Genomic DNA, 27,750 nt, shown 5'->3' on the forward strand with positions numbered 1-27,750 from the left:
ATTGGTCCAGTTGTGAGATTTTTGTTTTCTTTATGTTGAGGTGTAATCCAAACTGAAGGCTGTGGTCTTTGATCTTCATCGGTAAGTGCTTCAAGTCCTCTTCACTTTCAGCAAGCAAGGTTGTGTCATCTGCATAATGCAGGTTGTTAATGAGTCTCCCTCCAATCCTGATGCCCCGTTCTTCATATAGTCCAGCTTCTCGGATTATTTGTTCAGCATACAGATTAAATAGGTATGGTGAAAGAATACAACCCTGACGCACACCTTCCTTGATTTTAAACCAATCAGTATCCCCTTGCTCTGTCTGAACAACAGCCTCTTGATCTATGTAAAGGTTCCTCATGAGCACAATTAAGTATTCTGGAATTCCCATTCTTCGCAGTGTTATCCACAGTTTGTTATGATCCACAGAGTCAAATGCCTTTGCATAGTCAATAAAACACAGGTAAACATCCTTCTGGTATTCTCTGCTTTCAGCTAGGATCCATCTGACATCAGCAATGATATCCCTGGTTCCACATCCTCTTCTGAAACCAGCCTGAATTTCTGGCAGCTACCTGTCGATATACTGCTGCAGCCATTTTTGAATGATCTTCAGCAAAATTTTGCTTGCATGTGATATTAATGATATTGTTCTATAATTTCCACATTCTATTAGATCACCTTTCTTGGGAATAGGCATAAGAATGGATCTCTTCCAGTCAGTTGGCCACGAAGCTGTCTTCCATATTTCTTGGCATAGACGAGTGAGCACCTCCAGCGCGGCATCTGTTTGTTGAAACATCTCAATAGGTATTCCATCAGTTCCTGGAGCCTTGTTTTTCACCAATGCCTTCAGAGCAGCTTGGACTTCTTCCTTCAGTACCATCAGTTCCTGATCATGTGCCACCTCTTGAAATGGTTGAATATCGACTAATTCTTTTTGGTATAATGACTCTGTGTATTCCTTCCATCTTCTTTTGATGCTTCCTGCGTTGTTTAATATTTTCCCCATGGAATCCTTCACTATTGCAACAAGACTGGTGTCTTAGGGAAGTCATTTAGCCTCTCCGAGTTCTAATTTTCTCATATGAAAAATGAGGCTCATAATAATTTTTACCTGATAAGGTTATTGTAAGGATTAAATTAGGTAATCTATGTAAAGTATACAAATTAGTTAACACAGATAAAAGCTTCATCTGGCATAGAGTAAGTACTCAGTACACGTTTGTTACTATAATTTTTATTACATGGGCATGCAAGGCAGATGACTCAAACTTATTGTAACAATGGCAAAACATATTTTTTAAAAATATGAACTAAAGAAACTTAATGTGATTGTTATATCAATGAAACAGAAAAAAAAAGTAGAACGGTCAGAAATATAAAGCTCACTGCCCCATGACTCAATGACTTAATCTAGTAGTATCTTCACCCACTGTGTGTTCTGTGTTCTGGGTCCACAGAAGACAAATGATGCAGGTATGTGGTACAACTGACAATCAATCGAAGTGTCAGGCCTATCACTTCAGGCATAAAGGAAAAAAGCGATACAGGCTATGACCAGAGAAGGCATTTGAAGAGATAGTATGCCCTGAGGAAGAATGCCCTTGGAATACTGTGGCAGAAACAAGCAGGGTGGATTTTGAAGCTAAAAGGGTTAATCGAATAACTCATTAAACTAAAATCCATTGCCATGGAGTGGTGTCCGACTCACACGGACTCTATAGGACAGAGCAGAACTGCCCCCATAGGGATTCCAAGGCTGTAAATCTTTATGGAAGCAGGCTACCACATATTTCTCCCATGGAGTGACTAGTGGATTCAAGCCACTGACTTTCGGGTTAGCAGCCAAGCACTTAACCACTGCATCACCAGGGCTCCTTGTTAAACTAAAGGGGTAGAGAAAAAGAACAATCAGAGGAAGGGAGGGAGGTATGAAAGAGAAGAAGGGTGAATCAAGAATTAGTTCTACAACAGAGCTTGCTTGCTGTGGAGTCTCTCCTTGCTGCATCAGAAGAATTGCTCTTAAAATAAAGGGAAAAAAAATCCTCAACTGATGCAAAAAAGTGCATCCATATCAGGAAGAAGGAAAAGTTGGATCAATCAGAGTTAATTGCAAAGACTGAAAGAATGTTGGGAGGGTTAAGAAGGATGGTTGACTAGTCCAGTTTTAAGAAACTTGCTGTTAGATGCGGTCAAATTGGTTCCTAATCACAGTTACCCTATGTACAATAGAACAAAACACTGCCCTGCCGTGCACAATCCTCATAATCATTGCTATTTTTGAGTCCATTGTTGCTGCCACTGTGTCAATCCATCTCAAGGGTCTTCCTTTTTTCACTCACCCTCTACTTTACCACGCATGATGTTCTTCTCCAGGGACTGGTGCCTCCTGATAACATGTCCAAAGTATGTAAGATGGAGTCTCAGCATCCTTGCTTCTAAAGAAAGAGCAGCCTGGATGTAGTACCTCTTCCAAGACAGATGTGTTAATTCTTCTGGAAGTCCATGGTATGCTCAGTATTCTTTGCCAACACCAAAATTCAAAGGCATCAATTCTTCGTCCTTCCTTATTCATTGTCCAGCTTTCACATGCATGCATATGAGGTGATTGAAAACAGTATGGCTTCCGTCAGGCACACCTTAGTATGCAAAGTGACATCTTTGTTTTTAACACTTTAAATAGGTCTTTTGCAGCACATTTTCCCAATGCAATACATCATGTGATTTCCTGATTGCTGCTTCCATGGGCATTGATTGTCGATCCAAATAAAATGAAATCCTTCACAACCTCAGTATTTTATCCATTTATTATGATGGTGTTTATCGGTCCAGTTGTGAGGATTTTTGTTTTCTTTGTTTACGTGCAATTCATACTGAAGGCTGTAGTCCTTGATCTTCATCAATAAGTACTTCAAGTCCTCTTCACTTCCAGCAAAGTTGTATAATCTGCATATTGCAGGTTGTTAATCAGTCTTCCTCCAACCCTGGCACTTTGTTCTTCTTCATATAGTCCAGCTTTTCAGATTATTTGCTCAGCATACAGATTTAATAAGTATGGTCAAAGACACAACCCTGACACACAACTTTCCTGATTTTTAACCACACAGTATCCCCTTGTTTTATTTGAACACTGCCTCTGGTCTTCATACATGTTCCACATGAGTACAATTAAGTGTCCTGGAATTCCCATTCTTCGCAGTGTTATCCATAATTTGTTATGATCCACAGAGTCAAATGCCTTTGCATAGTCAATAAAACACAGGTAAACATCTTTCCGCTTTCAGCCAAGATCCACCCTTGTTCCATGACCTCTTCTGAATCTAGCTTAAAGTTCGGCAGTTCCTTGTCGATGTTCTGCTGCAGCCATTTTTGAATGATCTTCAACAAAATTTTACTTGTATATGATACTAATGATATTGTTTGATAATTTCTGCTGGATTCCCTTTCTTTTGGATGGGCACAAATACGGATCTTTTCCAGTTGGTTGGCTAGGTAGCTGTCTTTCAAATTTCTTGGCATAGATGATTTAGTGCTTCCAGTGTTGCATCTGTTTGTTGAAACATCTCAGTTGGTATACCGTTCATTCCTGGTCCTTTTTTTTTTTTTTTGCCAATGCCTCCAGTGCAGCTTGGGCTTCTTCCTTTAATATCATCAGTTCTTCATCATATGCTACCTCTTGAAATGGCTGAATATTAACCATTTCTTTTTGGTACAGTGATGCCATGTATTTCTTTCATCTTCTTTTGATGCTTCCTCTGTCGCTCAATATTAAAAGACTAAAGAGATATAAAATAGCATGCTCTAAAATATATGGGATCTCTTCTAAGAAACTACTAAAGAGTAAAAAAGGAAATCAAATAAGGTTTCTCCTTGTAACTCTGTAATTCATTGGAATGATGTATGTTGGGTTAAAATAAATTGCTTTTTACGAGGCCTCATATAGCTGAGTTTTTGATTTGACATGTAATCAACTATAAAAGCCATCTTTGCCAGGGAAAGCAATTCAGTACAGTCAGTAGTTTAGAGCCATGCACAAGAGGAGTTTTTATTGCAGCTTTAGAATTACACATTTCACTTTAATTTTCTGAACGGAGCCTCTGGATAACACGGTCACACTGGAATGTAATCTTTTCAGTTTCAGTTTAGTCTGCCTAGGTTCTTGTGCACATGTTGAATGCAATACAGAATGGCCATTCAAGGCTTCCCTTGGATTAGCTTCTTCCTAGTCTAGCTGGATACCAGCCTCACGGCATTTGGGTAACTCCAGTTTCATTTCTATAATTCTGCCTTCTGAGCTCCTCCCCCTTTCTATCCAAGTCAAATCCTTTCATATGGGGGACAGGTCAACCACAGCTATTACACAGATTCTGAGCTGAGGCAGAAAGCACAAAAAGGAAATCAAGGTTAGGAAAATTCTGATTGAAAAAGTAAGTACAAAAAGGAGCTCAACATTTAATAAGTACTTACTGTGTCTCCTCACAATGGTAGGAGCTTTCACACTGGTTATCACATGTAATGTTTTCAACAATCATGTGAAGTAGATATTAACATCTCTATCATACAGATGGGTCGTTCAATCTTAGAAAAATTAATTACATACCTGAAGTCTCAGTTATCCTGACCTTGGTCATGCTCTCTAACACTGCCCTTGAGCTCCTGAATTGCATTGTGAAATCATAGCTCTTCTCTAGTAACTGATGCTTAGAGTCCATAATTGGCCTTCTAATCCTAGTTCTGGATTTTTTTATTCCAGGAATTCATCTAAAGTTTTTTTCCAAAATGATGACAGCATTGTCTTACTCTGACCTCTTTCCCTCACATGGCACTGACACCCTTGACACCCAGACCTCTTGTCTAGACTTCCAAGTATGGCTCATCCATCTGTGAGGACACTGCTAATTCATCTCAAACACGTCAGAGCTTCTGGTGCCTTCAGAACATGCACAGAGACACAGCCTCCATACTGCTGGCTGGAAAGCAATAAATGTTGGCTGAAGCCAACACAAACCATTTTGTCTTGTCTGTGATTCTCACTGCCTTTGCTGGTTCCAACATCTAGTTTAGCTTCCTGGACTGCTCTCATTACTACTACTGAGTGCTTTCCCTCTGGTTTATGACTCTGCTTCCTTCCCATATTTCATTGTCTAGCTCTCCTGACAAAGCTCTCATGACCTTCTCTTGAGAATATCTATAATGCTGCCTCCTGGATTACAACAAAGAAACAAAACAAAATATCACCAATATGATTATGCTCTTTATGTCATTAAAATAATCCACTGGTTCCAGATTATAAGAAAAATGGTCTATATTACTGGTATTATGCTATTGAAGACTGTTTGTGAGATAAACTCTACTTACCCTTTAGTCTCATCTCTGAAAAAAAATAATTTTTTTTGGTGTCTCATCTCTGAGACACCTCTTAAACACTATGCTCAAAAAATACCCTGAACTATGAGTAGTTCCCTCAAGAGGACACTTTTTTATATGGCTATACCTTTGCTCTCATGTTTCTTCTACCAGGTATGCTCTTTTCCCTACTTCCTCTATCCACCTTCCCTTTGTCATCTTTTACTCATCTTCCAAGAAAGTGGTATTTAAATTGTGTTCTGAGAAGCCCTAGAGTTCAGAGAAGACACAGATGGAATGGCGAGAGGCAAAATTAGTTTGTGAACACCTCCAACACCTTATTAATATGTACACATTTTTTTATGTCCCCTTTTAGATTATGTGAAGATAACCAAACCAGTTGCCATCTAGACAAACTCAACTCATGGCAACTCATGTGTATCAGAGTAGAACTGTGCTACATATGGTTTTCAATCGTTGACTTTATGGAAGTAGACTGCCAGGTCTTTTTTTTTTTTTTTTCTGAGGCACCTCTAGGTAGACTCAAACCTTCAACCTTCCAGTGAGCAGCCAAGTGCATTAACTGTTTGCAACTCTGTGAAGACAGGGCACTATGATCCTTCTCTGTATCCCAGTACTCAGTGCAGAACTTGAAATTAAGTAGGCACTGGTGAATATTTGCTGAATTATGCCTGAGGCCAAGTTCCCATCACAATGTACACCTTCAGACTTTCCATAAGACTTGTCACCAAGACCTATGCCTGCAGGCTTGCACCTTGATTGGGGATTTCAGGAACCTTGCACTTCAACCCTCGACCACCCAGTTAAACTTCTCATGTGAGTTTCCACCAGCTAACCTGCTGCCTCTACCTATCAAGAAGGAAGCTGCAGCGCTGGAAGTCAGTCTTGGGTATTCTAAAACAGTATCCTCTTAGCCCAAGCAGGTTCATCACATACCTCTAGAGAGTTGTCAGTCCTTACTCCTAGGTTAAACTACTTTGTCACAATTAAAGAGTTCAAAGTCCTTTTCCAATATCAGGGTGTTAGTGTTTCTCCATTTTAACACACTTAATTAACGGCATTGTAGGACTTGTTAAGAAATTTTGTCTTTGTCTCAAGTATAATTGGAAGACACTGAGGCTTTTAAACAGGGGGATGACATTACCAGATTCAAAAAAATTTAAAACGTCATTCTATGTTCATCATAGATAATGAATTTGAGAAAGTGAATGGTGGATGAAGGATGATAAGTTAGGAGGCTATTAGACTATCCCAGATGAGAGGTGATTATGGCTTCAATTAGGAAGGGTATGACAAAGATGGAGAGAGAAATTTGAGAGGTAATGAAAGTATAATCAAAATAACTTTGATTAGGTAGTGAATATATCTTCTTTGGGGTACAAAGAAAATACAGAAAAATACTAGTATTATGATATTTTATATGTTAGTGTGTTCTTCCAAATAAATAATTTTTTTAAAATTGGGCCATCAGTCGCTGATAGTCTACTATACAGAAAGCATTGTACTCCGTGCTCTGGTTGGCAGTAAGTCAAATGTAACATTGGTTCTACCTTCAAGTAGTTCATCGTCTTATAGAAGAGTTATAACATTCTCGTAATACCGGCAAAAATTTTATGAGGTAGGCATTATACTTCCCATTCTATAGCTGCAAATGCTGAAACTCAGAATGCTTTTCAAAGGCATCTCAGCTTGGGAATGGCAGAGTCTCATCCCCACTCTCCTTTTGCGATTCTCCAGTGCTTTGTTTGTTCTCAGAATAAAAAAGGATGCTTTCTGAATCCCTGCTGATCTCTACTGGGACCTAACAATGCTCCCCAAAGGCATCCCTCTAACAAGCAAAATCTCAAGCAGTCCCTTTGGGAGGTTTTACATTTCAGCTGGAGGTCAGCAGCAGGTTGTGCAGTCTGCCCCAATAAACAACAACAAAAATATTAAATCCTTTTCCTCAGTGTTCAAATCCCTGCCCAAGTGACTGTAAGTTTAGGTGATAATTCCCTGTGAAATAAAAATGTCTACTTAGAAAAATAATATTGGTACACATTCTATCACTGAAGACAGGCAGTGAAGTAGGGAATATTAAGGCTGAGCTAGCCTACCCCACAGGTTTCAGTCTTAGGAGGAAACAGGGCCTACACGAGTGATATAAAGCCTTGTGACTCAGAGTGTGGTTCTTGGACCAGCAGCACTGGCAGCACATGAGAACTTGCTAGAAATGGAGACTCTCAGGCCCCGTTGCACGCTTACTGAATCAGAGCTGCATTTTAACAAGAACCTTAATGTTTTGTATACACAATAAAGTTTGAGAAGCACTGATATGAAGGATATATATAATGGGATCTCTACCACTGATAGCCCAAATAACCTCAAATTGTACCAGTAGTACTTTCTTTCTGTTTATCAAAGCTTTGGTCTTCTTTGGAAACCCTGGTGACGTAGTGGTTAAGTGCTACGACTGCTAACCAAGAGGCTGGCAGTTCGAATCCGCCAGGCGCTCCTTGGAAACTCTATCGGGCAGTTCTACTCTGTCCTATAGGGTCGCTATGAGTTGGAATCGACTCGATGGCAGTGGGTTTGGTTTTTGGTTTTTGGTCTTCTTTGTTGTTGTTGTTAGCTGCTATCAAATCAGCCCCCAACTCATGGCAGCCCCATGCATAACCAAATGAAATGCTGCCTAGTCCTGTGCCATCCTCATGATCAAGTTCAGACTGGACCATTGTGATCCACAGGGTTTTCATTAGCTGATTTATGGAAGTAGATTGCCAGGTCTTTCTTCCAAGCCCATCTTAGTCTAGAAGCTCCTCTGAAACCTATTCAGCATCATAGCAATACCCAAATCTCCGTCGATAGATAGATGGTGGCTGCATATGAGATGCATGGACTGGGAATTAAAATCACATGGAAGGAAAGAATTATACAACTGAACCACCACTGCCCCACTGGTCTTTTGAGTCTTCTATAAAGACAAATTCACTCTTGGATTGAAACAGTCTGATACAAACAGAAGAAAAGGCATGGTATGTGGAAGCAAAATGACATAGGTTGGCATCCTACCTATGCTATTAATCAAGGGTATGCCATTTGGCATATTGCTGAGAAGCTCTGAGACTCAGTTTGCCTAACTCCAAAATAAGGATACCAAACCAGCCCTGTTAAATCTACAACAGTGTGGTAAGGATCAAAGAAGCTAATGAATGTGAAAGTTCTTTGCATTTATTTGTACAGAATGTAATTATTGTTGCTACTGTTATTATCAAAAATAATTTTATTCATCCACCCAGTCGTTCAATCAATCAATCACATACTTATATAGTAGGAACCTACTCTGTGCCACACCCTGTACTAGGTGTTGGGGATAAAAAGGTGAATAATAAGACAGCTATTCCTGCCCTTAAGGAGTTCTCAGACTTGCGGCAAAAAGATAAGACAACATACAATTTATCAGTGCCCTAAAAGAGGGGCAGGGCAATGTTAGAACCCAGATCTCTCAGCATGCAGGCCACTGTTATTTCCGACCATCTTAAATTTCACAAAAATGTAGTGGGTCTTAATAGAAAGCAGAGAAAGTTTGGAATCAGGCAGGTTGGTTGCAATATTGACTCTACCACTTACCATCTGGGTAACTTTAGGTAAAAATCTTTAAACTCTCTGAGCCTTAGTGCCCTTATCTGTAGTAACATCTAAATCGCTGAGCTGATATGCCAATAAAATGGATGTGAAAGGGCCAAGTAAAGTGTAAGTTGTTGGCCATTCATTTAACTATTCGAGTGTAGCAAGCCCACAGTAATAGTCTCCCTGCGGATACAGGGATGAAAAAGGCTCTTTCCTGTTCTCAAGGGGTTTCCGGTCAAGTATAAGGTTGTAACAAATGCCCACAGGGGGAAAGCCTTGGGTACTGTGTAATGGTAGAAGCAGAAAACCTAGTCTGGAAAGGGGATGAATAGGTGGGCTCAGGAGAACTTGAGAAATGTACGGCATTAATTTAAATGTTTTCAATGTTTGTTAAGAATAAAGAAAATTTATGAGAGAAAATAAAAAGAAGACAAAGCTTTAGCAAGAAGATGGAGTACTTTGAACCAACAGTGCCCAATAAGGCAACCAAGAACTAATAATAATAACAGTAATAGCTAATGTTTACTTAACATTAAGTGCTAGGCATGGCGCTAAATGCTTTATACTCATTAACTCCTAATTTAATTCTATCTGTACTGGTTTGCTGTTTGTGGTCTTGCCTGGAGACTTCATGGTACCTCCCTATCTTCTGACTTTCTTTGCTATCTTCTTAGCATAAACTCATAAATTTGTCTGCCAAGTTTCAAGATATACACTATTGGTCCTATTTTAACTTCCTTCCCTCCTGCCTTTCCCCTAAGCACTTTTTGACGCCCACCCCACCTCCAGTTCTATCGATATAGCTTCCACATTTAGATGTACTATTCATTTTTCTCATATTTAAAAATGGTCCAAGAAATGTGTCTTTCGGTGCAGTAACTCCTGTTTTGAAATCCCTCTCTGAGCCAAGAACTGTATTTCCTCCTGGGAGAGATTCTTATGCAGATAGATTTTAGTCTTAAGCAATGTACAGACATTTGCAAAATCCAAGGGCTTCAGGGCATTCCAGAAACCTTAGAGTTTTCTACCCCAAATTCAAAAGAGAAGATCAGACTTTTAGTCCAATCAGTTTTTATAGAAACTGTTCTTCAACAGGCCCACGACAGAACACCTCCTAGGCCTTTCACTCAGCCTTTCTGAGTGTTACAACAGAAAATTTTGCTGTCAAAGTCAAGGCAGGAAAAAAAAAAAAAAAGACATCAAATTGTGCTTCTCCACACAATCTTAAAATATGTAGTTTCTAGATCTTCACAAATAGACGGAGATAAACTTTTTAGGGAAATTTTATTTCCAAGTTCATTTCCTGTTTCTTTTTTGAATAAAGTTCTTAACTAGGTCATGCTGGCTGCTTGATTTTCAACTAGTTTCAAAAAAAAAAAAATCCGTCTTTGATTTTGAAAATTGGGCAATGCATTTTTTATCAGAACAATTGAATTGGTATGTACCAATGTGATCCAGAACTGTGACTAACCTCAAAATGGACGATGGTCAAAAGTCTTTCTGTCTCCTGTCAGTACATAAGGTCTGGAGAGAACTCCTTTGAGTCTTAAGTTCTCTAAGCATATACCTAGCTATTTCATGCCCCTTTGTTTTTGCTCATATGTTCCTCCCACTTCAAATCCCATCCTCTTCTTCATCTAGCTAACTCTTAAATATCCTTCAAAAGTCAGTTTAAGTGCCATATCATCTAGGAAGCCATCCCTAATTTCCACTCCACTCTCTAAATATTCTTCTTCTTCTTCCCATAGTCCCTTATGTTGGTTTTTTACCAATACAATGATACTAATGGTACTAACACAAAGGGTACTAATGACACCATATTATTATTGTGGCAAAGGTAATGCTATGTGCTCACCAAACTCCAATCCTTTTTCCTGCCAGGCCCAGAGCTAGACTATATTTCTCACCCTTCCTTGCAGTCGAGTAGGCCTATGGATTAAGTCTAATAAATGGAGTGTGCAGAGAAGAGATGTAAACCATGGTAGGGAGTTAATCTAGATAGGATGGACAGGGAAGCCTTTCTGAGGAGGTAACATTTGAACTGAGACCTGGATGATCTGGGGAAGAGGGTTCAAGTGCAAGGCTCTGAAATGGGACATACTTAGAACTTTCTTGTTTGCACCAGTGTGAATGAAGCTTACTGAATAGGAATAAAGTTGTAGGAAATAAAGTTGAGGAGACAGGGATAAACTAAATCACACAGGGTCTTACGAGCCATGGTAAGGAGTTGGGATCTGATTTTAATTTCAGTGAAAATTCTTTGAAGGGTTTAAACAAGGGAGTGACATGATAGGACTTATATTTTTATAATTTACAGTTTTATGTCTAGCTGGATCAGTTGATTCCAGTGGAGGGATGTAACCCAAATTGTGACAAGGTCCCTATCCCAAGAATTTGGGATTGGGACTAAGAGTTTCTTTGGAACAGAGAGTATGTAACCAGGAGTTTTGTGTGACTGTTGTTCTGCTAAAGACACCAGCCTAAAAGTAAAAGGAATAAAGTGAATGTGCAGAGAGAGGGTCAAAGATGAAAAGAGAGTGCAGTCTTGATGTCCTTCAAGTCCCTGGTTCCATATGGCTCTGGAAAGTTTTATGTCTCTCTATTGAGACAGTCAAATATCTTTATATAAATTTCCCTTTTACAAGTGAATAATTGTTGCCTGTAATGAAGATAACTAAATCATACAGCCTTGGGCCACTTGCCTAAACTCAAGGGATTATCCCAGGATCTCCTCAAAAAAGTCACCTTTCTCATAAAAATAACCTTTCTCATAGAGAGGATAAAATGTTTGCCCTTTCTTTAGAGCAGGAGTCAGCACATATATTCTGTAAAGGGCCAGATATAAAATAATTGTGGCTTTGTGAGCCACATGGTCTCCGTTGCTACTATTCAGTTTTGCCATTGCAGGATTAAAGCAACCGTATACAATACATAAACATATGGGTGTGGCTGTGTACCAATAAAACTTTACAAAACAAGGGCGTGGGCAGATTTGGCCCAGGGGCTGTTGTTTGTTGACCCCTGCCCTAAAGTTAGAAATATAACTATTCAACTCTTCAAGTATTGACTAAGCATTCTAAGCATGCAACACTGAACTAGGATAAGCTGTTGTAGAAATGGAAGAACAAACAGGGTTCCTGACTTTACTACAAGCTCCTAGAGAGCCGTGACAATGCAATTTTATCTCCACAGCCCAGGGCCGAGTACAAATTCCAGCACAAATTAGATAGATGTCCAGTAAATGTTTGGAGGACTAAATGAAAGCAGGTGTTCTATCTGAAACCAGACAAAGCAAAAGCATGAAGGCATATAGGGTCACAATAAGAATAACAACAACATACTAGGTAGGCACTGTTTCATATACTTAATATCTCAAATTTTTTTTTTTATATATAATTGGCATATTATTATCCCAAATTCACAAGGTTCAGAAAAGTTAAGCAATTATCCCATTACTTTACAAGCAGAAAGTGGCGAAATATTTGAAAAAAAGAAATCCAGGCCAACTGGGATGAGAGCACTCACACAATGAGAAACTCAGGCTACCTAGTAGAGTCCTGAAGCTCAGACTGAGAAGTTCAGATTCTAGTTGACAGGCAGTGGTGACCTGAGCAATGCCATTTTTAAAGACCTAGGAAAAGGAAGATCTATATGATATATTCCCACCTCCAATACTTCAGCAGTTCATGAAATACAAACTCTATATTTGGATACATGTTTATGAGGGGAAAAAAAAAAAAAAAACAGTTAAAGAGGGCCAAATTCTTCACTTAAAGAATGACGAATCTTGCATTTTTTTCTTCTTTCTCTCTTGGAGACAGACCCTCACCAGGAGGTAGCCATTATTAAGGAAGCCACATTAGTCCTGCCTCAGGCCAACCCAGAATGCTTCACTTTGTCCTGTTAAATAAAAGAGAGGCCAAAAATTACCAGTAATTTCCCAGGAGAAGTAAGGAAAAGTAATTGTGAGAAATATCCTAGGCAGCCCAGTGAATAATTACAGCACACGACAGACTAAGGTTTGAAATTAAGGGTACTTTTTTAAATGAACATCTGAAGTGTTATATTTATATAACGACAAAGTGAGGCAAATTAACTGATCCCAGCTCCAGCAACGCTGCGCATCTTTGTGGAAGAGTCACATCTTCAGGGATCCACAGTCATCTGTGGCTAGAGTACTCAGTGTTTGAAAGCCTGTTACTTTACAAAGTCCATTCCTATTTACAGAGATTCCATCCAAAAGCTCTTGCGGCCCAGTTCAGTCACTGAGGAGGACAGTGATGCTCTCAGCACCATTTCTGGGAGGGACAGAGTCAGGAGTATGAACGCTCCTCATTTGAGCTTAGAGTGTAGTTTGCTTCCCAGGTGGGTAAAAGGGCTGGTGAGGAAACAAAGATCCAAAGGAAGAAAAAGGGGAGATAAAGGCCTGAAAAGAAAGGTAATCAGCTAATCTGAAATTCACCTTTACCTCATAGCTAATGACGCTGAAGCTTTGGGAGATGAGGGGGACCCTACCTGCTCTACTTGCACAGGGTTGGGTCCAAGTAATGTGGTTAAAGAATACCAACAATCAAAGAAAATTTGAGATTAGTCATTAAAAAACATTCTAAAATCTTAAGGTGTGTATACAAAAAGAAACTTCCTAGAGGTTTTCCTAAATTTGACAATAATCTCAAAAATTTACATTACTTTGCCAATGATGACTCACAACCCTGAAATAAACTTTTTGCAAACTATCAATAATTAAAAAAAAAAATTTCATCAACCATGCTAGAGGAAAACTAAATTAGCCTTCTCTTCTCTTTTTAGAAAGTGATATTACAAAATCATCATCCTATGAAGAGGGGGTCATTGAGTATGAAGCTAAAAATGTAGGGAGAAAAGTATTATAGAGGTGTGTAAGGAAGTTAATAAAAAATATTATGCTATTTTAAAAAAAGTGATGTTTGTATCATTTGTCAGCTTTAAAAAAGCCTGTAATTTGTGATTTATTATTGTAATATTACCTCAATATTAGCTTTCATGCCTAATTTTGTATTCATAATTTTGCATTTGTAAAGGTGTATTCTTTATCTTAAAATAGCCTGCCAAACTGAACAAGCTTAAGGTCCCACAAACCTGGATATGCCTGGTCACATGCATTCAGCACTTGCTATCTCAGATCCCTCTGCCAATGCCCAGCCCAACTTATCTAGAGTCTCTCTAGCACCTGCCTCATCACACCAGACACTGGGAAGAGGGGTGAACAGGAGTACTCAGGGGTTGAAGCCAGCAAAGGCAGAGCAGCATGGTATAGTGCAAAGGGTGCAGGGCTTCTGTCAGACTGAATCCAACTTGAATCCAACTTCTTTCAGAACTATTAGCACATCTGTTCCTTATCATCTTGAAGAAACCGAGGCTCTGTGACCCTAGGAAACTTCTTTAACCTCCCTGAGCCTTAATTGCCTCAAAAAATGTTCCATATAAGTGAGCTAAGTCATTTGCTAAAGCCATACTTAAAGCCCAGATCTTTCTGGCCCACTGTCACGATGTCTCCCAGAAATAATCACATCTTGCTTTTGTCACCTCATAGTAATAGGAAGAATTTGGAGGCATCGTGAAGTCGAAAAGCAACCTTTATCTTTCTTCTTTCCCCCAACCAAATGGCCTTGCTATCATCCCTGAGAGGCATAATCTCTGCCTCAACTTGTGTGTTGACATCAACGGGGAGGTGAATTGATTACCCAGGGCTGCCAGCTCCCTTTAAGTTAACCAATATTTACTTAGAACTTATGATTATTTTTTAAGTCCATATCTTTCAGTGATACATACTTAAATATTTATGAAATAAATTATACAATGTCTGGGATTTGTATTATTCAAAATAATACCTGGGGGGCAGTACAGGGAATGGGTACAGATAAAAATAAAACATGATTGGTCATGAGTTGGTCATTTCTGAAGGTGACTAATGGGTGCATGAGGATCACTGTACTATTTCTATTTTTTAACATGGTAGAAATTTTCCAGAATAAAAAGTGACAGAAAACAGACAAACAATTTATTAAATAACACCTTGAGTGCTTTCTCAATTTGCCTCCTGGTATTTATTGTATGCTCCATTTATTTTCAATTTTTGTAATAACCAAAAATCATTATGGTGTGGCACTTTTACGGCAACAATATTAATAACAAGAATAATAGCCTGCATTTATTGAGCAATTGTTCTATGGTGGTCCTGGTACTAAGAACTTTACTTTCAATATCTCATTGATCTTCATAAGAGTTCTATGATGTATGTACTAGTCTTATACCTACTTTAAGGAGACCTGGTGGTTCAAAGGTCAAGCACTCAGCCTGCTAATCAACAGGCTGGCAGTTGAAACCCATCCAGGAGCTCCATGGGAGAAAGATCTGGCAATCTGCTCTCATAAAGATTACAGACCAGGAAACCCTATGGAGAGGTTCTTCTACTCTGTACCTGTATTATACTGAGCTTTCAACTAGAGTTGCTGTAAGTCAAAATCAAATTGATGGAACCTAACCACATGGATGAGAAAACTGAGGCTCAGAGAAGTAACCTGACTAGAGTGTATAGCAAGTGATATGGTTGAAACCTGCACTGTAAACCACTATGTTATCTATTTCCTAGACGACTCTGCTTGATACCCAGAGAAGATGCCATGCCAGAGGGGCATGTGGCCACTATCAAGATGGAGGAGGAAGATATCTTTAACAAGCCAAAAAAATGGCCCTATTTTTTTTTGTTGTTTATTTTTTTCTGGTATCATATACCAAATCAGAAGACTAGACATTACATGTTCTTCTTATACATTCTGTATTACATAAAGACAGAAGGATATACATCTTTCCTTTTATGAGTTTAAATCCAAAATAAGAGAACACAAATGTCAACAGATATAATAAGGCATTTATTTTTTGACATAAGAAAGAAAAGTATCTAACAAGTATAAAACAAGCAGAAGGCAAGGGAGAATAAAGCAATGACTGAACACCAACTATACTGAGTGCTTGACATATACAAAAAATATTGCTATTTACAACTTCAAGTCCTTTAGTCCTTGTTAAGTAAATAGATCTTCATTTAGTTCTGCTAAGCACCTGGACCTTGAAAAGAATGTGGGCTAGAACCTGGAGAAAGTTGAAGGCTCTGTATAATATAGGGAGGATTTGCAATTTTGGAAGGGGGGGATAATTTAGGAAGAGTGAGAAAGGAGTCAGCAGAGGGTGAAAGCCTGGAATACCAGGAAGGATAACTTGGACAGTAAAAAATCCCTACTGACAAAGTGGCTAATGGATTATTTTTAGTTATTGACATTATCTTTTCTACATAAAAACTATGAGGGATCTTGCCTGTGAACAGTTAAGGGATCACACTACAAGTACATGTTTCCATAGGCTCACAGTGGAAAGAAGGGAAGAAAAAATACACATGTTCGGGCTAGTCAGATGAATACAAATCTAGATATTCCAAAAAGATTTCAGATGGTTAAGCTTGGCTTTTGATGTAGCAATCCTAATAAAGCAGTGAGAATACACAGGGCAGATGAGAGAAGGGGAGAAAATGACCTGAGGGTCCTGTTAAATACTGGTCTAAAATACTGGTTTAAAACAGCAGCAGAATTCCAACCAGCTGACTACCCAGACCTGTACTAACTCAGTGGCTCTCCTGCCTAGAGCTTAACTGGCTACAGGGTGTCTGAATGGTCTATCCAGATCCTCGTCAATTATAAGCAGGGTCAGATTATTAAGATGCAATAATCATGATATATGCAGGGCAAAGTCCTACCACCAGGTCAATAGTAAGAGCATTTTTAAGTTTCCCCAGAAGAGCCCTGGTGGCAAAGTGTTTAAAGAGCTTGGCTGCTAACCAAAAGGTCGGCAGTTCAAATCTACCAGGCACTCCTTGGAAACCCTATGGGGCAGTTCTACTCTGTCCGATAGGCTCTTTATGTGTCAGAATCGACTTGATGGCAACAAATTTAGACAATACAATGGTGAATTTTACATGTCAACTTGACTAGGCTACAGTGCCCACATGTTTGATAAAACACTGGTCTAGTTACCGTTTTGGAAATAGTGTACATGTGATTAAATAAGTTGGCCTTAAGTAAAGCAGATTATTCTCCATAATGTGGGTGGGCCTCATCTAATCATTTGAAGGCTGTAAGAGCAAAAAGGGAGTTTCCCTAAGGTGTGTTCTGCCTCCTGACTATAAGTGGATATCTTCAAGAACCCTCAATTTCCTCTTTCCTGCTGCTTGACATACAGATTTTGGGACACAAAACTGCAGGAATCTCTAGCCCATCACCTGATCTACAGATTTTGTTTTGGACTTGCCAGCCCCCTACAATTGTGAGCCAATTCCTTAATATCTATCTACTTATCTATCTATCATCTACCTACCTACCTACCTACCTATCTACCTATCTATCCTCTATCCTACTGGTTCTGTTTCTCTAGAGAACCCCGACTAAAGCAGACAATAAGAGATACTCTTAATGTACGTTTGTACCAGTCTAGATTTATTCTTAGTGCAATTCTTTTCTTCTATTCCACAACACTCAATGTTTTACTATTGTGGGTCAACAGCTTTAGAGACGCCTTTTCCCACAGAGTTGGTCTTATCATTGTCCCTTATGCCTAAGGCACCACAAAGACCAGCTGAACCTGGAAGCTCTGAAGAGACTTTTTCCATAATAAATATCTGCCTCAATAGAAGGGTTTCGACAAGAGTCAAGGCTCTCTCTGACAATCATCCTGAGAACAGGCTTAGTGGGGTTCTGGTCTAGGTTCTTGGCACCCAGGAAAGAGGGAGAGGGTGCTACAGACAATAATGGGTAATGCTAATGCTGCTAGCTAAAGAATTTTTAAGAACAGGTAGGTCTAATATTCAACTGGCACTTACCTATGGTACAATATATACCTACCTCCTGTTTCTTCAAATATTAAAATCAGCTGCATATTCAAATGTCTGTCTGAGTAGAGTTTTGGGGAAATGGACTACCTTAGTTCAAGTTCTCATTATTTCTTCTGTTACCATCTTAGGGCCTCTCTGTCATTAGTCCTGTCTCTCTCCAATTTATTCTCCCTACCAGTATCAGAGTGATTTTTTTTTTTGTAAAACTATGTAAGTTTTATCATGCCACTCATCTGCTTTAAATTCTCCACTAGCTACCCTTGACTTTGGGAAAAGTCCAAACTCTTCAGCATGGTATTCAAACCTTTTCTTAGTTCTATATAACCTCATGCTCTGCCATTCCTACTCCTCCTCCCAGCCTATATTCCTAACATAGTGAGTGATATTTGCAGTTCCTTAAATATACCATATTCTTGCTCACTTCATACACTTCCCAAATGGAGCTTCCCATGCTTGAAATGCCCTTCCTATTAGTCTTTACCTATGTAATTGCTTATCTTTCATGCAAAGCTCAAAAATCCAGGCTACCTTCATTGATCTCCAAGTCTGCACTGTCTGGCTTGGATGCTCCTGTTTGTTTTTACTGAAATATTCTGTACTTATTTCTACATGTTATATTATATTCTAATTGATTATTTCTCTGCTTTCATCCATCTATACGAACTCCTTGAACACAGGCACTGAATTTTCTTTATCTTTGTATCATCAGACCCTAGTATGGACATGGTATAGAGTAAGTGCACAGTATATAATTCTGAATAAATGAATTAAATTAATGATAGCTACTTTATGTGTCAACAGACAAAACCTCAAACTCTGGAGAAGAGTTAGGAGATGTCTAAAGCCATATAAATAAATATATATATTTTAAATTTTTCATTGAATTCTGAATACAGGAAAGTGTATGTCATAAGTGAAAGCCTTAATGGATTTTCATAATCTGAACACAGCTGTGGAACTAGCACTCAGATCCAAAACCAGAATATTACCAGCACCCTACATACCTTCCACTTCTGCACCATTTCCATTACTGTCCATTACAGGGGTAATGGCTGCCTTAACTTTTTTTTTTTTTTAAATAAGATTTTATTGAGTCTTTGGTGAAAGTTTACACAGCAAGTTAGGTTCTCATTTGACAATTTCCAGACAACTTGGTCAGGGACATTAGTTACGTTTATCACTATTTGTTACAATTTATCATATTCTTTTTAATTGTGTTCCGTTTGTTCCATTCCCAGTGCTCTAGTTTCCCTGCCCCCTTACCTTCTCATCTTTTGAATAATTGTTGACCCTATGGGTTTTTGGATGGTCTCATACAGATAGTTTTTAAGTAGAGCACTGATCTTATGGGTAATATCCTTTATTTCGTGTTCCACTCTGCTATTTCTCTAAAAGATCATCTCAGGGCATAGGCTCCATTCTAGATTTAAAGAGTGTCTCAGGGTAATAGTCTCAGGAAGTCCTCTGTTCTCTACTGTTCCTGTTTGTCTGGATTTTTTTTTTTTTTTTTTTAAAGAATTTGAGTTCTGCTCCACATTTTTCTCCCATTCTATCCAGGGCCATTTATTGTGACCAAAGTCAGAACAGTCAGTGGTGGTAGCTGGAAACCATCTAGTTCTTCTGGTCTTAGGGTAAATGAGGTTGTGTGACTCTTATAGATTTGTTTCTCCTCTGAACTTTTGGTTACCTTCTTACTGTTTTGCTACTGGTGAGGAGAGACCCATAGTTGTGTCTTAGATGGCCATTCACAAGCTTTTAAGACCCTAGATGCCACTCACTTCACTAGGCTGCAGATCATAATTTTTTGGAACTCTATTAAGCCAATTGACTGAGTTGTCCAATGAGATGAGACTATAGTCCTAAGCTTTCAATCCCGGAAAGCCAACCTTGGAAGGCGTTTGGTTACATCTAAGGGGTATCTGTATTTGCGTCTTCAGTGAATATATGCACCTGCACACACATTATTTGTATTTACATGTATGAGTCGGAATCGACTCGACGGCAATGGGTTTTTTTTTTTTTTTGATTTAGAGATACCTCTGTCTGTTCTCACCTATGTACGCACCTGTACCTACCCATATGCCAATATGCCTATATCCATCCATCAGCGCTCAAACACTCATTTTTATTTTGGCTGTGCCGTGCTCATTACATCCACATTCGGTGTTACTTTTCCCATCACCAAAATTAACAAATTTCTACTATTTAAAGTGTATTTTTCCTCCTCCTCTCTTCTCACCCTGGTAACCACCAATGAACATCAGTCTCTCTATATATATTTATTCTCGTCATATTATAAAAGAATGATAATACAATATTTGTCCTTATATGCTTGGCTTATTTCACTTAGCATTATGCCCCCCAGGTCCATCCATGTTATGTTTTATGGATTCATCATTGTTTTTTACGGTTGCATACTATTCCACTGTATGTATGTACCACAATTTGCTTACCCATTCGTCTGTTAATGGGTACTTCAGTTGTTTCCAATTCTATGCTATTGTGAATAAAGCAGCCATGAACATAGAGGTGCATATGTCTGTTCGTATCATTATTTTCAGGTCTCTAAGGTATATACCTCAGATTGACAAAGTGGCTGTAACAACCGACTCAAGCATAACAATGATCATGAGGATGGCACAAGACTTGGCAGTGTTTCGTTCTGTTGTACATGGTGTCACTATGAGTTGAAACTGACTTGACAGCACCTAACAACAACAACAACAACATGTACAGGATCATGTCACCTGCAAATACGGATAGTTTTAGTTCTTCCTTTCCGATCTGGATACACTTTATTTCTCTTTCTTGCCTTAATGTTCTGGCTAGCACTTTCAATACAATGTTGAATAAGAGTAGTGATAATGGGCATCCTTGTTTTGTTCCTTTTCTCAAACGGAAGACGCTTAGCCTTTCTCTGTTGAGTATAATGTTGGCTGTTGGTTTTGCATACATGCCCTTAATTATGTTGAGAAATTTCCCTTCTATTCCTACTTTGTTGAAAGTTTTTATCAGGAAAGGGTGTTGAAGTTTATCAAATGCTTTTTTTTATTATTATTAACTTTTATTGAGCTTCAAGTGAACGTTTACAAATCAAGTCAGACTGTCACATATAAGTTTATATACATCTTACTCCGTACACCCACTTGCTCTCCCCCTAATGAGTCAGCCCTTCCAGTCTCTCCTTTCATGACATTTTTGCCAGCTTCCAACTCTCTCTATCCTCCCATCCCCCCTCCAGACAGGAGATGCCAACACAGTCTCAAGTGTCCACCGGATATAATTAGCTCGCTCTTCATCAGCATCTCTCTCCCGCCCACTGACCAGTCCCTTTCATGTCTGATGAGTTGTCTTCGGGGATGGTTCCTGTCCTGTGCCAACAGAAGGTTTGGGAACTATGACCGCCTGGATTCCTCTAGTCTCAGTCAGACCATTAAGTATGATCTTTTTATGAAAATTTGGGGTCTGCATCCCACTGATCTCCTGCTCCCTCAGGGGTTCTCTGTTGTGCTCCCTGTCAGGGCAGTCATCGATTGTGGCTGGGCACCAACTAGTTTTTCTGGTCTCAGGATGATGTAGGTCTCTGGTTCATGTGGCCCTTTCTGTCTCTTGGGCTCTTAGTTGTCGTGTGACCTTGGTGTTCTTCATTCTCCTTTGCTCCAGGTGGGTTGAGACCAATTGATGCATCTTAGATGGCCGCTTGTTAGCATTTAAGACCCCAGGCGCCACATTTCAAATCAAATGCTTTTTTGCATCAGTTGATAAGATAATATGGTTCTTTTTCTTTGTTTTATTTATGTGATAAATTACATTGATTTTCTAATGTTGAATTGCCTTTGTAATCATGGTATGAATCCCACTTGATCATGGTATGAATCCCACTTGATCATGGTATATGATTTTTTTTTTTTTAATAAGTTCCTGAAGTCTGTTGGCTAGAATTTTGTTGAAGATTTTTTTATCTATGTACATAAGGGATACTGGTCTATAATTTTCTTTTTTTTTTTTTGTAATATCTTTGCCTAGTGTAGGTATCAGGGTTATTCTGGTTTTTGAAGATATTGAGTAGGACTGGTGTCAACTCTTGCCGAATATTTGGTAGAATCCTCCAATGTAGCCATCCGGTCGTCAGCTTGTTTTGCTGACGACATCTTCAATCTCTTCTATTGTAATTGCTCTGTTTAAATTTTGACGACATCTTCAATCTCTTCTATTGTAATTGCTCTGTTTAAATTTTGTGCCTCAGTTTGAGTTAGTTTGGGTAGGTACTATGTTTCTAGGAATTTGTCAATTTCACCTAGATTTTCAAAGTTGTTGGAATATAATTTTTCATAATATTTGGTTACGACCTTCTTTATCTCTGTTGGATCAGTTGTAATGTCACCAATTTAATTTCTTAATTTGGTTATTTGCCTCTTCTGGTATTTTTCTTTTGTCAATCTACCAGTGGTTTGCTTATTTTATTGATCCTATCAAAGAACCAGCTTCTGGTTTTGTTGATTCTTTCTATTATTTTTTAAATTCCTATTTCATTTATTTCTGCCCTGGTCTTCATTTAATATTTTCTTTTTTTCTGGAAGCTTTTAGCTTCTTTTGCTCTTCCTTTTCTATTTGTTGAAGCTGACAGCTTAAGTTAATGATTTTGGATCTTTCTTCTTCTTTAATGTAGCATTTATTGCTATGAATTTCCCTCTGAGTACTGCTTTTGCTGTATCCCAAAGATTTTGACGTATTTTCATTTTTGTTTCAGTCTAGGAATCTTTTAATTTCACTTTTGATGGCTTCTATGACTCAATAGTTTTTTTTAGTAGTGTATTATTTCTTTCTCATGTATTCATTTTTCCCCTTATTTTACCTGTTGTTGATTTCTAGCTTCATACCACTTTGGTCAGAGAAGATGTTTTGTATGACTTCAATCTTTTTAAATTTGTTGAGACTTGTTTTGTGTTGTTGTTGTTGTTGTTAGGTGCCATGAATAGGTTCTGACTCATAGCAACCCTATGTACAACAGAACGAAACACTGCCTGGTCTTGCACAATCCTCACAATCATTGTTATTCTTGAGCTCACTGTTGCAGCCACTGTATCAATCCATCTCATTGAGGGTCTTCCTCTTTTTCACTGGCCCTCTAATTTACCAAGCCTGATGTCCTTCTCTAGGGACCAATCCCTCCTGACAACACGTCCAAAGTATGTGAGATGTAGTCTTGCCATCCTTGCTTCTAAGAAGCTTTCTTGTTGTACTTCCTCCAAGACAGATTTGTTCATTCTCTTGGTAGTCCACAGTATATTCAATATTCTTCTCCAACACCACAATTCAAGGGCATTGATTCTTCTTTGGTCTTCTTTATTCATCGTCCAGCTTTCACATGCACAGAAGGCAACTGAAAACACCATGGCTGGGGTCAGGCATACCTTAGTCTTTAAGGTGACATCTTTGATTTTCAACACTTTAAAGAGATCCTTTGCAGCAGATTTGCCCATTGCAATGTGTCTTTTGATTTCTTGACGGCTGCTTCCACGGGTATTGATTGTGGATCCAAGTAAAATGAAATCCTTGACAACTTCAATCTTTTCTCCATTTATCATGATGTTGCTTATCAGTCCAGTTGTGAGGATTTTTGTTTTCTTTATGTTGAGGTTTAATCCACACTGAAGGCTATGGTCTTTGGTCTTCATCAGTAAGTGCTTCAAGTCCTCTTCACTTTCAGCAAGCAAGGTTGTTTCATCTGCATAATGCAGATTGTTAATGAGTTTTCCTCCAATCCTGATGCCCCATTCTTCATATAGTCCAGCTTCTTGGATCATTCACTCAGCATACAGATTGAATAGGTATGATGAAAGGATACAACCCCTATGCACAACTTTCCTGACTTTAAACCATGCAGTATCCCCTTGTTCTGTTCAAGCAACTGCCTCTTGATCTGTATACAGGTTCCTCATGAGCACAATTAAGTGCTCTGGAATTCCCATTATTCTCAATGTTATCCATAATTTGTTATGATCTACACAGGCAAATGCCTTTGCGCAGTCAGTAAAACACAGGTAAACATCTCTCATGGATTGAATTATGTTCCCCCAAAAATGTGTGTATCAACTTGGTTAGGCCATGATTCCCAGTATTCTGTGGTTGTCCTCATTTTGTGATTGTAATTTTATGTTAAGAGGATTAAGGTGGAGACTGTAACACCACCTTTACTCAGGTCACCTCCCTCATCCAAGGTAAACAGAGTTTGCTGGGGTGTGGCCTGCACCACCTTTTATGTCTCAAGAGATAAAAGGAAAGGGAAGCAAGCAGAGTTGGGAACCTCATAAAACCAAGAAAGAAGCACCAGAAGCAGAGCGCATCCTTTGGACACGGGGTCCCTGTGCCTGAGAAGCTTCTTAACCAGGGGAAGATGAAGGACAAGGACCTTCATCCAGAGCCGACAGAGAGAGAAAGCCTTCCCCTGGAGCTGACACCTTGAATTTGGACTTTTAGTCAACTTTACTGTGAGAAAATAAACTTCTCTTTGTTAAAGTCATCCACTTGTGGTATTTCTGTTATAGCAGCACTAGATTACTAAGACAACATCTTTCTGGTATTCTCTGCTTTCAGCCAGGATCCATCTGACATCTGCAATGATATCCCTGGTTCCACATCCTCTTCTGAAACCGGCCTGAATTTCTGGCAGTTTCCTGTTGATATACTGCTGCAGCCGTTTTTGAATGGATCTTCAGCAAAATTTTGCTTGCATGTGATACTGTTCTATAATTTCCGCATTCGGTTGGATCACCTTTCTTGGGAATAGGCATAAACATGGATCTCTTCCAGTTAGTTGGCTAGGTAGCTGTCTTCCATATTTCTTGGCATAGACGAGTGAGCACCTCCAGTGCTGCATTTGTTTGTTAAAACATCTCAATTGATGTTCCGTCAATTCCTGTAGCCTTGTTTTTTGCCAATGCCTTCAGAGCAGCTTGGATTTCTTCCTTCAGTACTATCGGTTCCTGATCATATGCTACCTCTCGAAATGGTTAAACATTAACTAATTCTTTTTGGTATAATGACTCTGTGTATTCCTTCCATCTTCTTTTGATGGTTCCTGAATCACTTAATATTTTCCCCATGGAATCCTTCAATACTACAACTCAAGGCTTGAATTTTTTCTTCAGTTCTCTCAGCTTGAGAAATTCAGAGCATGTTCTTCCCTTTTGGTTTTCCATCTCCAGGTCTTTGCACAAGTCATTATAATACTTCGCCTTCTCGAGCCACCCTTTGAAATCTTCTGTTCAACTCTTTTACGTCATCATTCCTTTCACTTTAGCTACTTGACATTCAAGAGCAAGTTTCAGAGTCTCTTCTGACATCCACTTTGGACTTTTCTTTCTTTTCCATCTTTTTAATGACCTCTTGCTTTCTTCATGTATAATGTCCTTGATGTCATTCTACAACTCATCTAGTCTTCGGTCATTAGTGTCCAGTTTTGTATGTTAGCATATGGTATATTCTGGAAAATAATCCATGTGCTCTGGTGAAGAATGTATATTGTTCTGATCCTGGGTGGGGTGTTCTATATATGTCCATTAGGTCCAACTGGCTTATGATTTTATTTAATGTCCTTAGTGATCTTCTCTTTTAGATGTTCTGTCTATAATTGAAAGTGGTGTATTGAATTCTCTTAGTATTATTTTGGAGTTGTCTACTCCTTTCATATTGATCAGTATTTGTTTTATGTATTTTGCAGCACTGCTGCTAGGTACATACATAATTGTTATGTCTTCTTGCTGGATTGACCCTTTTATTATTATATAATGTTTTGAGGAAGGATCATCATAGAGGGTCAGTGAAAAGAGGTGGACCCTCAATGAGATGGATTGACACAGTGGCTGCAACAACGAGCTCAAGCATAACAACAATTGTGACGATGGTGCAGCACTGGGCAGCATTTCGTTCAGTGTTTTGTTGTACAGGTTGCTATGAGTCGGAACTGACTTGACGGCATTCAACAACAAAAACAACAATGTCCTTCTTTATCTCCTGTAAGAGACTTAAAGTCTATTTTGTCTGATATCGCTATGGCCACCCATGCTCTTCTTTGTGTACTGGTTGCATGGAATATTATTCTCCATACTTTTATTTTCAACCTGTTCGTGTCCTTATGTCTAAGGAGTGCTTCTTGTAGACAGAAAACGGATGGATCTTTTTTTTTTTTAATTCATTCTGCCACTCTCTGCCTTTTGCATGAGGCATTTACACCATTCACTTTTAAGGTTATTACTGAAAATGAAGTATCTGCCTCAGTCATCTTGCTATTTGTTTTTTGAGTGATTTATGTCTTCTTTTATTATTCTGATTTTTCTGTTTTTGTTTGTAATTGGCTGCTTTCTTCTGATGAGTCTTTTTGCTTTCCTCCTTCTTCTGTTCTGAATGTTTTTACTTGATGATTTCTTACTGGTTACCACATATGTCTTGGGCTGGGTTCTCTAGAAAAGCAAAGCCAGTAATGCGTATAAATATATAGAGAGAGATTTATATTAAGGAAACAGCTTGTAGGGGATGGAATGTCCTAAGTCCTTGGATCAGGATAGAGTCCCTTCCCAATTCAAAGAGCCACAGAAGCTGGTGAATCCATGATGAGCAGGTTGGAGAGCAGGGATTCCACTCACGTGATGGTCGAGGGATCCCCAAGGTCGTCAGGCAAGACCGCAAGGTTCCTCCTGAGTCACTTAGCTTCAGGGGCTGGCAAATCCAAGATAGGTAGGTCGGGGAGCAAGGCTCTTGCTCACAGGGTGTGAAGATCGGTGAATCCCAAGATGGATAGGTAAGCTGTTAGCTCAAGTCCCAAGAACCAGAGGTCAGACAAGAGACAGCTGCTGGATCCAGAACAAGCCAACAACCTTTGCAAGGTGAGCAGGAAGTAGTAGGTGACAGAAGGCACAGAGATGAAGGCTGAGGGGGCGATGAGCAGATTCTATCATGGGGGTGGTCACATATCAAATTTCAACAGGAAAGTGATCACAGCATTATACAACTGCCAAAACACTGAGAATCATGGCCCAGCCAAGTTGACACACAATCTTAACCATCACAACATATATTACATTACACAGCTTACAATTGCAACAAAGTTTAATAATATGAACAGTTAACATGCAACATTATTGTAATAAGTCTATTCCCGATATGCTTTTCCTTCCCTCATTTCTGTTGGTGTGTCTCCATTAACATCAATATAGAACCTGTATTTGATAAGTTTACTTTGTATTTCTTTCTTACAATCTTGAAGTCGTATTGTTTGAGGGTTTTAATTATTGAGTTTATTCCCTGAGAATATCACGTACTTTGTCCTTATGATTGCCTGTGTAGTTAAATTTTTTGGAGATTTTGCTCACTTATTAATTGATCTATTTATTCATTTATTTTCCTCATGTATAAACCCATAAACCAAATCCGTTGCCATCAAGTCAATTCTGACTCATAGTGACACTACAGTACAGAGTACAACTGCCCCATAGGGTTTCCAAGGAGAGCTTGGTGGATTTGAACTGCCGACCTTTCGGTTAGCAGCTGTAGGTCCTAACCACTATACCACCAAGGTTTCCTCCTCAGGTATAAAAAAAAAAGTATAGATATGAGTATTTATTTAATGTTCTTAACTTTCCATCTGGAGTATTCCCTTGAGTAATATTTGCAAAAATGGTCTGGTAGTGGTAAATTCCCAGTGCTTCTGTTTGGGAATGTCTTGATTACTCCCTCTTTTTGAATGACAACTTTGCTGGTAAAGAATTCTTGGTTGGCAATTGTTTTCATTCAGTAGATTATATATGTTGTTCCATTGTCTTATGCTTCTAGAGTTTCTGGAGAGATATCTGCACTACTTCTTATGTAAG

The sequence above is a fragment of the Elephas maximus genome, chromosome 3, assembly GCF_024166365.1.
Source record: "Elephas maximus indicus isolate mEleMax1 chromosome 3, mEleMax1 primary haplotype, whole genome shotgun sequence".
Taxonomy (NCBI): domain Eukaryota; kingdom Metazoa; phylum Chordata; class Mammalia; order Proboscidea; family Elephantidae; genus Elephas; species Elephas maximus.